The sequence below is a fragment of the Spinacia oleracea genome, chromosome 3, assembly GCF_020520425.1.
Source record: "Spinacia oleracea cultivar Varoflay chromosome 3, BTI_SOV_V1, whole genome shotgun sequence".
Classification (NCBI taxonomy): domain Eukaryota; kingdom Viridiplantae; phylum Streptophyta; class Magnoliopsida; order Caryophyllales; family Amaranthaceae; genus Spinacia; species Spinacia oleracea.
The window spans coordinates 61,971,290-61,986,699 of NC_079489.1; the positions used below are offsets into that span (position 1 = coordinate 61,971,290).

The 15,410-nt window shown below is 40.3% G+C and overlaps 1 non-coding gene across 1 annotated transcript; it reads right to left on the reverse strand.

Annotated features, from left to right (window-relative positions):
• Positions 1-12,977: 12,977 nt before the first annotated feature.
• On the reverse strand, positions 12,978-13,121 carry LOC130471241 (small nucleolar RNA snoR137). The gene has a single exon (XR_008931900.1). It is a non-coding gene; the product is annotated as a small nucleolar RNA snoR137 (small nucleolar RNA).
• Between the last annotated feature and the right edge of the window lie 2,289 nt (positions 13,122-15,410).

A 15,410-nucleotide genomic window follows, 5' to 3' on the forward strand; every position in this document is an offset into this window, starting at 1 on the left:
TGTTAAACGAATAAATATTTATTAAACGAATAAATATTAAACGAATAAATATACTTAAGGAATAAGATTTTTATTTTTTTGAATATATTTAATTTAATTTCGAAAAGAAAGAAAAACGTATTTAATTCATAAAACGAAAAGTTTCGAATAAATAAGGTAATTTCGAACTTAAATAAGAAATATTAATATACTTTCAAACAAAATAAAATGAATTCGGTCCCCCAAAAAAAGGTACGCATTTTTGAATGATGTAATACGTAGAAGAGGAAATTCGTTTTAGGAAAATAGCTAGTTTAGGCGCCTAAAAATTATTGAAGTAAAACCATAAGCTTCTAGATACCACTTTGTAACACCCCGACAATTCCCTTTTTCTAAAACAACCCTTTTATAAATATAACTATAGAGAATTATCAAGGCATTATCGCCCGTGTGAAAACGTAACGGCTTATTCAGAATTTTGCAGCGGAAAACATAAAACTAACTTTTAGGTTCATAAATAATCGATTACATATTAATATTAAGTCCAAAACCAATTAACGGAAATAAGGAAATACGAATAGTACGACAACTTTCAAATCTAAGTTAACAAACCAAATCACTTAATAAAACAAATATAACTACGAGCTCTCTAATCCCGATCCCAATGATGCATCATCTTCAAACCTGCAGATGGACAATGCTTATTGATCCTTAGAGACTGCTCACCAAAGATTGGGTCATCACAGGATCAATAAGGCATAGCCATGATCAACATGCACAAGCAAAAGCACGTAATCAGCAAAGCTGAGTACTACATACTAAATCAATAATAATCCTAACATGATTCTATTAAACGAACAACCCTAACATGATACTAATGAACATAATTAAGGGCAGACAAAACATGATAATTTGACGACCATACTTGACTAGACTAGGCTAGACTTATAACAATAATATTATTTTAGTTGAAATAGACAATGGACCGAGTTTTCTAGCTAGAGGCTTCACTAAGGAAGACGAGGTACGGGCGCGACTCCGTAACCTCAGTGACCTGCGATATCGAGGAACGTTTGAATAAAAATAGGACACGCTGATCAATCCGGTCCGAATTAAAGGCCATGGGCTACCACCATGAACCCCAACTCCTGTTTGTCCGTCACTTTAGACGTGCACAGTCTAAAGCTATTGCTACTCAGTTTCACTTTACATGATTTACAAATTAAAAACCTGTTATGACTCAACAATCACATAAGGCATACAAACCACATGTATTCACAACTGTTTTTATCTTGGAATTAAGTAAGTGATCATAAAGGGGTCAAACAAGACTCATTCCAATTAAATCCAACCTTTCCTTTAATACTGATTAACCCCTCTATATGGGTACAAGGTTTCAACTTACTAAACAAGGTCCTCGGCCCTCATAAAGTAGTGAAAAGCTAAAAGGGAACAACAATCAACTGATCTGAATCAATATATACAAAGTAATCTAGTGTTCCCAATCAAACATGTTTGCATCAATCATCCATACTAACATGTTATAATTCTCATTATGCAATATAGGATCAATATGTCCATGCAACAGTATTAAACATGCAATTTCAACCTGACTAAGTTCGTCAATAATATCAACATCACCAAGTTCAACAATACTATCAACATAGCCAAGTTCAACAACGAATTCAACATGGTTTCAACAATTAGCACACATTCCAAGCACACAGGTATGTACGTACCTTGTGTAAACAAACTGCAAGACCACTTTAATAATTCAAAAGTCGCCTACAGAGAATTCTCCGCCTAAAACAACCAACAAATATTCCCAATCAACTTCTAATCATTCACAACTATACTAACACATTCTAACTACATCCTAAACATATTTAGAACTTTTCTCCAATAACAAAACTTGAATATTTGATTTCCTAGCATAACAATTATTGAATTAAAGATTGAAATTCGTTGAAAACTCTTTGCAAATATCATACTTAAATTTTCAGCAATATAAATTCGTTTACAAACTTCCCAAAACCAACTTATCATGCTTAGAACATAAAAATAATAGTTTCAATAATTCATACTCATTCTACCATGATTTAAAACCATTAAAACATTAAAATTCATGCCTTAAATAATTCAAATTCTTGTTTCAATCGAATTATGTAATCTGAAATTTGATAATTTAATTATGCAAACAAGTAAGTCTTAAATTCGTAATTAAATCATAAAATCATAAACTTAACTCAAGAAAAATATAAATTGAATTAATAAAACGTAATTAAATAATTAAATTAGCTTAGGGTTTAAAAGGAATTAACCAAAAGAGGGAGAGAGCAAGGCTGCCAGCAGGCAAGGCACGGCGGCAGCAGGTACGGTGGTCGCTGGCTGGGCGGCACGATTAGCGGGTACAGCCAACGGTGGTGGCGCGAATGGTGGTGTAGCTTGCGAAAGAAGAAAGCAAAGAAAAGGGAAGCAAGAAGAACGCTGGCCGAAGGCAACAACGATGGCTGACGCGCAGCTGGTCGGTGGCGCGGCGCGGGATGGTGATGCGAACGAAGGTGGGCGGAGGTGTCTGGTTGAGAAAAAAGAAAACAAACATTAAGGAGGAGAGAAAAACAAATTAAATAAAGAAAAAAAAAAGAAAAACGAAAGAGGAGAAGGGGGAGGACGACGAGTACCGACGACGGAGGAAGGAGGTCGGCGGCGACGACGGTGGTCCAGTGTGGCGGCTGGCTGACGGTTGAGCAAAGGGAGGAGTGCAGATTTGGTGTTAGAGGGTTCACGTTACGTGAATAGTGAAAAGCTTAGGTCTCTTTCTTTGGTTTCACGTGATTTGGAAAAGGGGAGGGAGTATTTGTTTTGGGTTTTATTGGTTTGGGCTTTATCCAATTGGGCTAGGAGTAGGATTTGGGTTGTTGATTCCAAAATGGTTGGGATTGTTTTATAATTTCAATCGAACGTGATTTCAAAATCCGAATTCGTTTTAACGTAAAATTCAAAAATAAATTTTGATTTCATAAATCATTAAAATATTCAAAATGTAATAAAATAATTATATTTTAATTACATATTCATTTCTAAAATTCGTAAATTACATTTAAATATATTAAATATACGTTAAAATATATAAATAAAATATAATAAAATTACGGGGGATTACAATTACAACCTGTTGGTGGGTCGTAATATTTCCTGATTAGATGTGTCCTATAAGTGGGTCCACACTGTGTATATTTTTGTTTAACGATATATTTTTTTTTGAGATATCCAAACATGATGTGGTGTGTGGCGCAGTCTGGAAATGTGATTTTGATTGCGCGCTCCTTGTTGGAGTCTATTTTTTGCGAGCCCCCAAGCGTTGGGGCTCGTCGGTTGTTTTTTTGTATCTTGTAATCATGTTTGGGGTCACGCTCGTATGTGCGAGCGACCTCCTATAGTAGTGTGCTATTTTAGCGAAGCCGTGGAGTGCGACTTTAGTTTTCAGGCGACATCCGGTTTTGGCTTGGCCCGGATTATCCCTTTGACAGACAGACAATGACTTGACGACACATATTTTTGGTGTTTCGAAGAATGACCATGATATTTAACTTGCTTTTTTTGAAAAGTGTACATGAGCGTTTTCTGAGACGAGTCTAAGTTTCGACCAAGTTTTAATGTTATTATTTTTTGCTTATTTGGGAGCTAAAGGTGCTTTGGGCTTGATCCTTCTTGCAATAGGGCCTCGTATTTTAGCAACACGGTCTTAAGTCTTTTCCTATTCCGTGTTTTGTGAAATCTGGGCCTTGGGCTGCATTTTCAGCGCCCAAGTTCAGGCGTCAAACATTTCGGCGCCCAGGCGTGGGCGCTGAAAGTCCTTTCCTGGTAATATTTGACTTTCGGATTTCCTAACACGTTTCCGAATGGGATCAGGATGTCATGGGGTGCGTTCAGCTATATATAGGGGCTAGATACGTCCTTATTTTCCATCACTCTCAAATTCTTTCTCTCTTTTTGCTGTGCTCTAATTATTTACTGCTTTTGCCATGTCGATCCCTACTTTCTCACTCCAACGGACTGTTAGGCGTTGGCTACGAGCCCTTACTCCCACAGAAAAAGCTTTGTTAAAAGAATACCACTTAGAGGCACTTTTAGGCTTACAACAAATTAATATTGATTATAACTTTCTGCATGCTGCCCTAAGCTTTTGGGACTCTGATCATCATGTTTTTTCCTTTCGGGGCAATGAAATATGTCCTTTGCCCGATGAATTTGCTGCGATCCTTGGTTATCCTACTAATGCTACTCCTGTTACCCCTGGTACTGTTGAAGAGGGTAAAGCAACCATAAGGGCTTTCCTAGGGTTAGATGATAACATGTTTGCTGAAATTGTCGTAGATGATAAGGTTAACTTGGCGAAACTTGTAAAACATCACTTTAGGCCTAGTAAGAATATGACTGAACAAAAATTGAACATTCGAGCCCTTGTATTTTGCTTGTTGAATCATTACTTGCTGTCGAATAATAGTGGTGAGTTCGGTGACATAAGGTTGATCCCCTTGATTAGCCAGATGGAAAGTTGCTATTCTATTATGCCGTTGGTTGTTGCTGAGACTTTGCTGAGTGCGGATGAGCTGAAGAAGGATGCCAAATCCGAATTTTTTAAGGGAAGCCCCCTATTACTGCAGGTAATCCATTTTTTTCTTTGCGCACACATACGCCACTTTTATATATTTCTTTTTGCCTAGGGCTGAGTTTCAGCGCCCACGGCTGGGCGCTGGTATTTTTGGCGCCTGGTCCTGGGCGTTGAAACTGCGCTCCAGGAACCGTTTTTTCTTTCTTTTCATTCTTTTGATTCGATCGTACCTGTTTTTGCAGATTTGGCTTGCGGAACGGCTTAGACTTTTGGAAGCTCCTGCCGATCCTAAACATTATCGCCCTATAGCTTTGGGTAACCGAAAATACTTGCACCAAGGCCAGGACGAGGCCGAATGGACCTCCTTTTTTACTTATGGCATTTGTTCTATTAAGTGGGTGGTACCATGGTGGGGTTTGACTACTATGACAAGGGGGTCTGATGTATCGGTTTATGTTTCTTTGTTGGGGCTTTCTCGTCCCATTTATATTTTCCCTTACCGAATCATGCGTCAATATGGTTTAAGGCAGACTATCCCCTTTTCTGATACGGTACCACCTAAGGTAGCGGCTTTTCACAAACACGGGTCTTAGCGTGGGCTAGGTATTATGATGGTCTCCCGCGTTGGGCCGTAGCTACAAATGGCTTTGTGGGTCTTTCTGAAAACTATAAGTTGTGGATGAGTTCCGATGACAAAGATGTGAGGACCGAGGCTCGAAATGGGGAGCCGGCTGAGCTTTTGATACCTCGTATTCGTGTTAAGTATGAGGGTCCTGATTCTGCCAGACCTCGTACCTATAGTTTTAAGACTGTGAAAGCTCGTCCTGATCGAAAGCGAAAGGAAGTTCCTCCCCGTTCCAGTGTCAGGCCTAAAAAGATGCCTAACATGAAGGGGCCTGCTGTTGTTAAAAGAAATGCAAGCTCTCGCGGAGATCGTCGCCGGAACAATGTATGGGTTAGGAAGGCTCAGTCGCCTGTAGAAACAGTGGCTAGCCCAGTTGATGATATTAACCCTTCTCCCATCATTGCCTGTGCCTTCGAGGCTGAGCGGGCTATAATTGAGAATGTTTTTGAAGCCTTGACATCTTTGGAAGTTAGTGTCCAGGAGCCGGTTCTTATGGAGATTGATATTGGGGCAGCGCAGAAGACTGTGGGGGTGGATCCTGCGAACATTGCTCTCTACAAGACTTTATTTGATGATCCGGAAGAACTAGAGTAGTGTAGTTCTTGCTAGGGTGTAGGTGCCCTTTATTTGTTTCAGTTGTGTTTGTTTTTTCCTTCTAGCACTTTGTTTCCCTTCTTATTATATTTTAATAAAGGCGTATTTTAGTTTTCATTTAATTTTGTTTCTCCTCTTTTATATGTCTAACACTTTTTTTACGCAAAGAATATATTTTTTATTTGGACCGAATCCTTGGTAAGGATTGCCTACGTATCTTGTCAGAATCAGGTCGCGCGTAGTTCTAGCTTTAGAATAAGTTCTAGTATGCCGGATTTCGGTAGATATGTCCTGAAGTGGAAACATATTACTTAATCGGTCAAATGAGTGAAGTATTTATCATTATTTTCATCTGCCATTTTTTTTTTTTTTTTTTTTGCCATAGGTTGCGTAAAATTCGACTAATTTGTTGGTAAACCTATTTGGATACGTACTGTACCCCCCCAAGTGTTCGTTGTTTTTCCGTTGCGTGTGGATAAAATGACGAGCACTTCCGAAAAGGAAAACCTTTGGCAGGCAGAGAGTTTTCAACGCCCAGGCTGTGGCGTCAAAAATTTCGGCGCCCAGCCCTGGGCGCTGAAAATGACTTGGGCGGTCAATTTTTGACGTTTTCCTTCACATGTTCTTGCGTTTATTTCTATTTCTCTTTTTTTGTTCCTTGGTATTTTGCTTCGTATTTAAAGTTAATTTTGAGGCTATTTTGGAGGCTTTTTTGACTGTTAGCGTGAAACGCATTTTTGTCCAGATTAATTTTTTTCTATTGGTGACTCAAAACAGTTTTGAAAATGGAGTCAGGGTGCGGAGCTTACGAAGATCTTTGTGTAGGCTTTGGAGGTAGGTTGGTAGTGAAGGGTATGATGGAATCTATCTATATTTTTTGGTAACATTTGCATTTGTTTTAAATTTGATTTCCTTTGATTTTGGGTTGCATGGATTGGCTCTTATGATGACATTGGTTGGCTTTTTAGGTTTTGGGGATGTGGTTTATTTTGTGGGTTTCGGGAACTGGTTCCCATGGCACTATTTCAAAACCGAATGGGCTTTGTTTGTTGGGCCTAGAGTGGGCCGCCTCTTTATTTTTGTATTTTGCAAGTACATTTGGTGTTTATTTAGTGTTAGAACAAAATTTTTAGGAGAAATATTACGCCTTTATTGATTTGGAAAGTAGGGAAAACACACTGAAATAAAATTGACCCATATTCTAAGGGGCCTTAGGACCATCTAAAGTCTCTATTATTTTTTTCTATCAATCTAAAGAACTACTAGGCGTTTTTTACTAATGGTGCTCTATATGGCTCAAGCCTGGGGTTTAGTCTCATAAAACTTCGGTCCTTCACCGGTACTCATCTTGAATTCCATTCCTTTTGCGTTGACCCACTGATATGTCTTCACCCATCCGTTCTCGACCTCTTCTAGTGTTGATGCAGGAGAGATTAACCGGGTTGGATCGAAACCTTCATCTTGTAAAGCTAGGGTAGTCATCACAGTCTCGTTCTCCATAGGCATCGATTCGTTAAACAATGTCCATAGAGCTTGGTTGTCCAATATTTCAGCTGTTTTAGCCTTAGCGAGGTGGGGTGCCTCATCCCAGGTGTGGCAGTCATGGAAAATTTCAAATCCGGGTTTTAGCAAGCCATCTTGAACGAAGGGTTCAGGGAAATCACAGCATGGGTGTTCTTCTCCTTCCCGAACGAACATCCCGTTAAGGGTCCTTTGATATGGGGGAAGGAGGGTGGTTTGTTTGGTTTTGTTAAGGCGTAGCTTAGATAGGCGGTCAGCAATATCTTCCTCCGTTGGTTCATAACCTAAGCCAAAGGGAGTAGATTTGTTGGGAAAAGGATGGAATGTGCATTCCTTCTTCCTTATGCCCAATGGGGTTCCTGGAAAATAGCCTTGAGCTAACAGCATTCTAGGGATGACTCGGGATGCATGCGGGTCTAGGAATGCTGGATCATAATCTTCGATGAACTGGATTGTTTCTTCCATTTGAAACCCATAAAGGTCGTCTGCAGTTTCAGCCGTTCCAACCATAGTACAACTGACGTCGAGAGGAGGGGCGCGGATTTCTAGTATTACCCCGTTATGGTTAAGTTTAACCATTTGGTGCAAGGTAGAAGCCACACCTCCTAAGTCATGGAGCCAAGGTCGCCCCAAGAGGAGGTTGAAAGTGGGCTTGATGTCGATTATTTGAAACTCCGTGGTGCGTGCCACAGGCCCAGTTTGTATGGTAAAGTTGATTTTTCCCAATACAGGCCTTCGGGAGTTATCATAAGCTCGTACCCCTTGTGAGGAGGTTTGGAAGTCATCGCTTCCTAGCCCCAAGCAATGGGCGGTTCGCAATGGGCAGACATTAACCGCCGAACCATTATCTACGAGCGCTAGGGGGATGTTTTGTCCTTTGCATCCAACCACTAGGTAAAGGGCTTTATTGTGAACACCCCCCTCTTTGGGTAAGTCTTTATCAGTGAAAACTATGGCCTTTTCTCCGGCATCTCTCGTGACATGGCTGACCAATGAGTCAGGTGTGATATCTGTAGGTACTGAGATGAGGTCAAGTGAGCGAATAAGCTTTTCGCGATGTTCCTTTGAAGTACACATAAGATCCCAGATGGTAATCTCAGCCTTGGTTCTTTTTAGTTGCTTCAGGAGAGGATTTTCAATGACTTCCGCGACGGTGGTGTGCCGTCCATTCTCAGGAGTTTGCCTAACCAGGATGTCGTCCATAGGAGGCGGGTGAATATCCGGTTGGTATATCCTTCCGGATCGGGTGAGGTTGTCGACCTCGGGCTCCTGAGGGGTGGTGTCAATGAGAGCATACCCGGGCCAAGTTTCAGTGAAGAGGTCCTGGCTCGAGACTTGAGATAGGTAAACATCTTCAGCATCATCATTCCACACACCGCACACTTCCCTCTCGATTCAATCCATAGGGACCACAGCGAGTGGTGCACCTTGGGGTGTAATATACACCGTGGGGTCGAAATTCTGTGGTTGGTCGAGAGAGATGTGACAAGAGCCGAGTGGGCTCTTGTTGTTGTTGGGTTTGCCAACGTTAGGGAGAGGTATCACTTCATCCTCTATCATGTCCTGGATCGTATGTTTTAGAGTCCAGCAGTTTTCAGTGTCATGCCCATTTCCTTGATGGAATTTGCAGTAAGTACCTTCGACCCAATATTTGTTTTTGACAGGAGGGTCACGGGTGGGGCCTATAGGTCTCAACTTTCCTTGATTGGTTAGTCTTTCAAAGGCTTGTACCAAAGTTGACCCGAGTGGGGCAAACTTTCGGTCTCGGACCCATCTTACAGGGTTTCTTCGGGCGGGAGCCTCTTCTACAGCATGGACTTCTTGGGCTTGGGATGTGTTACCCCGATTATAGGTGTTGGTCTTATATGTGGGTTTGCTCTGTATGGTTTTGGCGAGGTCGTCCTCGATCTTTATTCCCACATCATAAACTCTTTTGAAAGTGTCGAGTCCCAGGTACCTAAGGTGTTGTCTGTAAGCCGGGTCCAGGTTGTCAATGAATTTTTAGACCAATTCTGTTTCGGGAGGCCTATTGATTAGCTGGGCCGCCTGGTCCCTCCATCTAGCAAAGTAGGTTATGAAACCCTCATTTTTCTTTTGGAAGAGAACTTCCAGCTCGCGCATGGTGACTTGGAAATCCATGTTCGACGAGTATTGCTTGATGAAGACATTGACAAAGTCTTCCCAAGTGGGGAAGAGCTTAGGGTCCTGGTGATAGTACCATTTGAGCGGCACAGGTTCTAAGGACAAAGGAAAGGCAGGTAAGTACATGGACTTGTCCACGCCTTTCAAGTTCATGGTATTCACAAAGCTCAGTAGATGATCACGGGGGTTGTCCGTGGCCTTGAACTTTGGTAAGTCAGATGAACTGAACTTTTCTGGTAATTTGCCAGGAAAAGGTTCAGGCTCGAAGGAGAAGTATTTGCTCCCCATGGTTTGCTGTAGAACCATTTTTTCAATCCTCTTCTCGTTTTCGAGGTCATTTTTGGCTTGCGCAGCCGCTAAGGCTTCGTTTTCCATTTTCAGTTGGCCCATAAGTTGGGTCATTTGGACCATCTGGTCTCGCAAATCTTCGATGGACATGTTTGGAGGTGCGAATCGAGGTTGGGGAAGCGGAGATCCTTGAAATGAGGGACGACGGACGGAGCTTGGAGTTACTAAACCTGGTGTTGGTGATGTATCTTCGAGACGCACTAGCCGTTGATTCCCTGATCGGCACCAAGTGGCAGGACCAGTCCTAGGCATAAGATAAGCTAAAGTTTAGGTTCCCAAAGTTTCAAGCATTACTTAGTCTAGACTTCGACTCTCTAAATTGGTTTTTTTTTTCGCTCTTTCTTCTGTCGGTACACTTTTTGGTTGTTTTTTTTTTTTTTTTTTGGTCATCCTTTGGATTTTCGAAACACTTGCCCGTGTGACATTCATAGTTGTTAGCATGTTCGGTTTCGATGTCGAGCATTGCCGTCGTAGGAGGCCCAACAACGACACAAGGAGTTATTAATTTTTCACGAGTCGCTTTTTGAAATCGAGTGCTTTTCTTACGCCCTCGTAGCAATTTTTTTTATGAACATTTTTTTTTGCGCTACGTATTTTCCTTTCGCTCGGGCACCGAGGCTGCTGCACCTGACCAGAAGGCCAAGCAGCAACTTCAGCGCCCAGCTAGGGGCGTGAGAAATTCTGGCGCCCAGCCAGGGGCGTTGAAAATGCGTCCCTGGCTGGTTCTCGTTTTCTGTCTTCTGTTTATGCGACTTCGACTTGCGTGCTTGCCTAATAACGTCCTTTACGCGTAACAGCGTTTGTGGGATTCGTTACAGGCCATCCCGAGCGTCGCTTATTTTGTGGCGATCATTCGGGTTTGCGGAACACGTGTTTCGGTATAACTCTTTGGCCAATTAGTCTATGAATGTTTGGGCAGTTTTTAAGGTCGTTGGTTTTCTAGGATAGTTTGTCACACACAATCACATATTTCGCTAAACATAACTACATTACAAACATGGATTTGAAAATTAAATATGCCATGTAGTTTATGATAGGCTTCTATGGGTAGTTTATTTGCGTCTGGCTTGGTACCGCTTCTATCGTAGATCCAACACATGCCCCGGTCGAGGTAGTGTCTTCAACAGACGAATTTCGCTCAAGAGGCCAACCCGCAAGTGCAAGCCAAGGGGGCATGCAGGCGAGAGGGACCTAATGAGCGAGCGATTGGGTTCGGGATAGGTGTACTACCTGCACAAGTACCGAGTGGGAAACATGTGTGGCGTATTCACCCCCCTATTGGCGAAAAAAAGGTATCCTTATTCCCAACTCCCGAGGGAGCCGAGATTCGTTATGATGTTCTGCCCGTTCACATTAATATGCTGATTTTCAGGTCGTCCCAACTTGATGGGGAAATAAACGCGGGGTAGGATCGTTTCACCCTTCGGCTATTTTGATTACCTACAAGCACGAGTATTTCCTTCACTATCCCCAGTGGAGTCGCCACTGTGAGGGGGTCGAAAAAGCGCGAGGCTAATGCGTGACCTCGTCCCTCGTGGGTGTGACGATTCTTTTTATTCAATCAAGTGTAATTGGATTTCCTGTGAGTATACACCCAATTGACTAGTAATATAGGAGTCGCCATTCAGTTTTTAAGGACAATGAGAAAAACTGACAAAACCCGGTTATCGTGACATAAAGGGAGTGCAATTATGTGTGACCACGACGGCTGTAGGTTCCCTTGTGATCCCTGGTGTGGGGATCTCTCAATATACACCCGCAAGGTAGAGATTGAGGGTTCGGGGGACTGTAACTACCGAGAGGAGTAATTCGCTCGTCGATAACTCCAGAGGCAGGATATCCTTACTAGCTCAGCATAAATAATTGAAGGGACATGCGTTAACTATTAAACTAATCTGAGTTGATTTTAGCAATATGCAACATATAATACTAATTTGATCGTGATTATCTGATTTAAGTAGCATTAAGGGATCTAGCCTGATAATCCGATTTCCCAAAAATATTATATTTGTTAGGCGTGATAGAACAATCAGATTAGGTTAGTTTAACAGTTCATAAAAAGGGCGAGGAAAGCAGTTAAATCATCGAAAAGGGACACATTACGACGCACCCTTGAGAGGTGCGTCACGGTTCTCAGAAAACTAACCACTTTGACTTTGCTATTTCTCCTTTTTATTTAACGAATCTCAATTATGGGACAAGATACGTTCTGTTCGATTTATGGATCGATTGCGACAGAACGCGTGAACAGTTTCGCAGCGAGAGGCTTAGGCTAAGGGTTGGAGTCAATACTCAGAACATAATTGTGTGTTGTTGTCTGTTCTTTCACGTCGAAACTAGGGGCCTATTTATAGGGAAGAGTTCGTGGAAAGATAGAATTGCAGAGTTCTAATCCACAAAGAATTAGGAAAAGAGACGTACCCAGGTATTTTCAGCGCCCAGGCTTGGGCGCCGAAGATTTCGGCGCCCAGAGCCAGGCGTTGAAAATAGGGTCTGGGCAGTTTTGTTTAGTCAGATTCGGATTCCTAAAATCCGTAGAGTTTGAGATTAATTCGAGTCTTTTAGCGCGTATCAATTTTATGAAGGAATGCGTCTGGGCCCGTTACGAACTCTAGGCTCGTTAGGATTTTAATTAATACGTAACTCTTATTTCCGAATCCTATTAGGAATAGGATTCTCCCGGTTTTCTATCTCATTTAGGATTTATGTTGGAATGCAACACCTAATTCTGACAGGTTTCTATCCTTTATGATTTGCCACTTTTAGAAGCTACCTTTTACGGCAATTACTATTTTTAGCAGGTTTCCATAAATAGCAGGTTTCGGGTGAAATGAAATGGGGAATCGAGATTCGTTTATTTTATAGGAGATGCGTTGTCAAGTGGAGTTTTTATGCTTTCATCATCGAACCTTTCCCTTGCGGGAACGGGGACAAAAGTAGGTGTCTACACTCTATCTTCTCCTTTACTCTCAACCACAAATCGAATAATCCATTAATGATGATGTTATACCTCTAAGCCAACTTCAACATAGGAGATCCTTCTCTCCCTTACGCACAAAAAGGGTTATTTAGAAAGATGTCAATGACATGCGATAATCATCTGAATTATGCGGGCTAATAAGCAGAATATGGTAGTGTTTGACTGATGAACTTTTAATTCCCAGGTGATTACGATCAGAATGGAGAAATTTAATCCATTCAACGTGTTGTTTAAAACTGGCTTTTTGTTTTTAATTTATGCTTCGGAAACTAGAACACTTCTCATTTACAAGGAGATAGTTCACCATATGAAGCAACAACAAATCAAAATGAAAATCAACAGAAATTAAGGGATTCTCAGATGCTAAAATTAGGAACTTAATATGTGGACTACGAATTGACTAATTTTTCGGGATCGTTGTTGTAAAAAAGATTAAGAAAACCAGATTGAAGTTATAATTGTAGAAATATTGTTGTATGCTCCCCTTGACACGTTCATCGGAATTGAGATTAGCCGATTAACGCAACGCCTCGGAAATACAGAATTAAAAATAATTGATTAACAGAATAGTTGCAGAAATGTAAATTAAAATTCGAGAGAGTGGAAATTGCGATGACGGAGGTTGAAGATGATTCTGGGGAGGGGGGATTAGGGTTTCTTCAAAGAGCGCGAAGTTGACGACTAGAGTAGATGTTCTTGCTCTTAATTCTTAAATTGTAATGTTCTTAGTGATATTTAGTTTCTGATTGTAAGCTTTATTCTACTTGAATTTTGTAATTTTTAGTGGTTATACTATTGGAAATCTCTCACTGAAAAAACGAAAGAAATTACAAAATCAAACCTGGTTTCATCTGAAGAAATGGAGGGTTTATTCGAAGCAGAGCAAGTAAAAACAGGGAAGAACAACTTCTTCTTCTGTTACTGTTACACCCATAAATAGAGAGAGAGAAACCTTCCAAAAACATATTTTTGGTGAGAAAATCTGGAGCAGGTGTTAATCCTACTATTTTGAAAAGAGAAATTGTGGGGTTCCCATCTCATAAAATGCGAAACTTGGGGCACAACGACCATAATTTAGAGGACAATGTGAAGGGTGAAGAACATCAGCAATCAAAGTTCGTCAATGGCGAAAGTTAGTGTTAAACTGTTTGATTAAGGATACCCGTATTTTAATTTTTGGTGGGGTTACCCAAATATTTAAAGATTTTTTGAAGTTATTGAATATGGTAGTAGCTGTGTTTAAATAAGGGGTATAGGAAGTTAAAGTTGTTGAAGAAAGTCGTAGGGGTGAGGCCCACAAACGAAGAATTTTGACGTCTGTTGTTAACTGGTAGTGTTAATCAAACAAATGAAACTTATAAGGTAGGGAAATATAAAAAAGTTTTTATAAGGTAGTAATTCATAGAACGTACAAATATTAAGGTAGTGTTTCACAAAATTTCCTTATTTAATAGATGGAAATAATTAAATGTCGTAGCTAAAAATAACTAACAATGTAGTTAATGTTTTTCCTAATTACTGTTCAAGAGTTATAATTACTCTTACTTTTGATATACTTAATTTTTTTATTTCAATAATTAATAAGATATATATATATATATATATATATATATATATATATATATATATATATATATATATATATATATAATAGAAAAAGTTACTATATGACCTCTAAAGCATATTTATCATATTGTTTATTGTATAATATAGTAATTGTTTTATAGTTAAAATTACTTTTTTATATGATATAGTTACTCTTTGGATTGAGTAATTATTCTTATTTAAAAGAGAGAGGACCCTTCTCTTACGTGGGACATGGTGGGACCTACTTTCAGACTTAGCCAAGGAACGAGATTTTGAACATGAGAAAGACTGAGGCCTGATTCAGGAGGGGCTCCTCTTTCTCACCGGAACATCTTAATATTCTAAAGTATAATTAGTCCCCAACCTTAAAAATGAAGGATCAAAACTTTCCAAAACCCACGCAAACGGAGGCCGATGACCTCAGACTCATAACAGGGGTAGAACAAAGCTTTTCCATATAGCAACTTCCTCCATTATAGGAAGCCTCTGTCATTAGAAGAAGACCGCCTTGAAGTTAGAAAAAAAAATGAGCATTCCGGCGTTACGCGCCTTTTCCGTAAAGGAGCGAAAGGTTAGACCTTAGAAAGTAAGCGAACAACATAATGAAGAAGACTGCGAAAGTATGGAAAAAATATGGGAAGAGAACAAGGAGATCTAAGCATATATTGCACGAAAAGGAAATCCGATTTCGGTAAGACTTGATTTGAATCGTAGTTCGGATTCAAGTTGGTTTAGTGATTATTATTATGGTAAATTAGTATATCAAGATATCAATCTGAGATCTTATTTTAGTTCGATACGTCCACCTACGAGACTTACCTTTGGCTTTCGCCTCGGTAGGTGTATTATTATACATTTTCAAAAAAGAACATTCATTAATTTATTTCTTCCTCGTCTACCATTATTATAGGGGTATGGGGTTCGAGACAAAGAAAGATCAAGGCAGCATATTGAAGAGTCAAGACCAGGCTCCCTAATAGAATGTTTAACCGATCCATTCCGGATTGGCCGAATTGGTA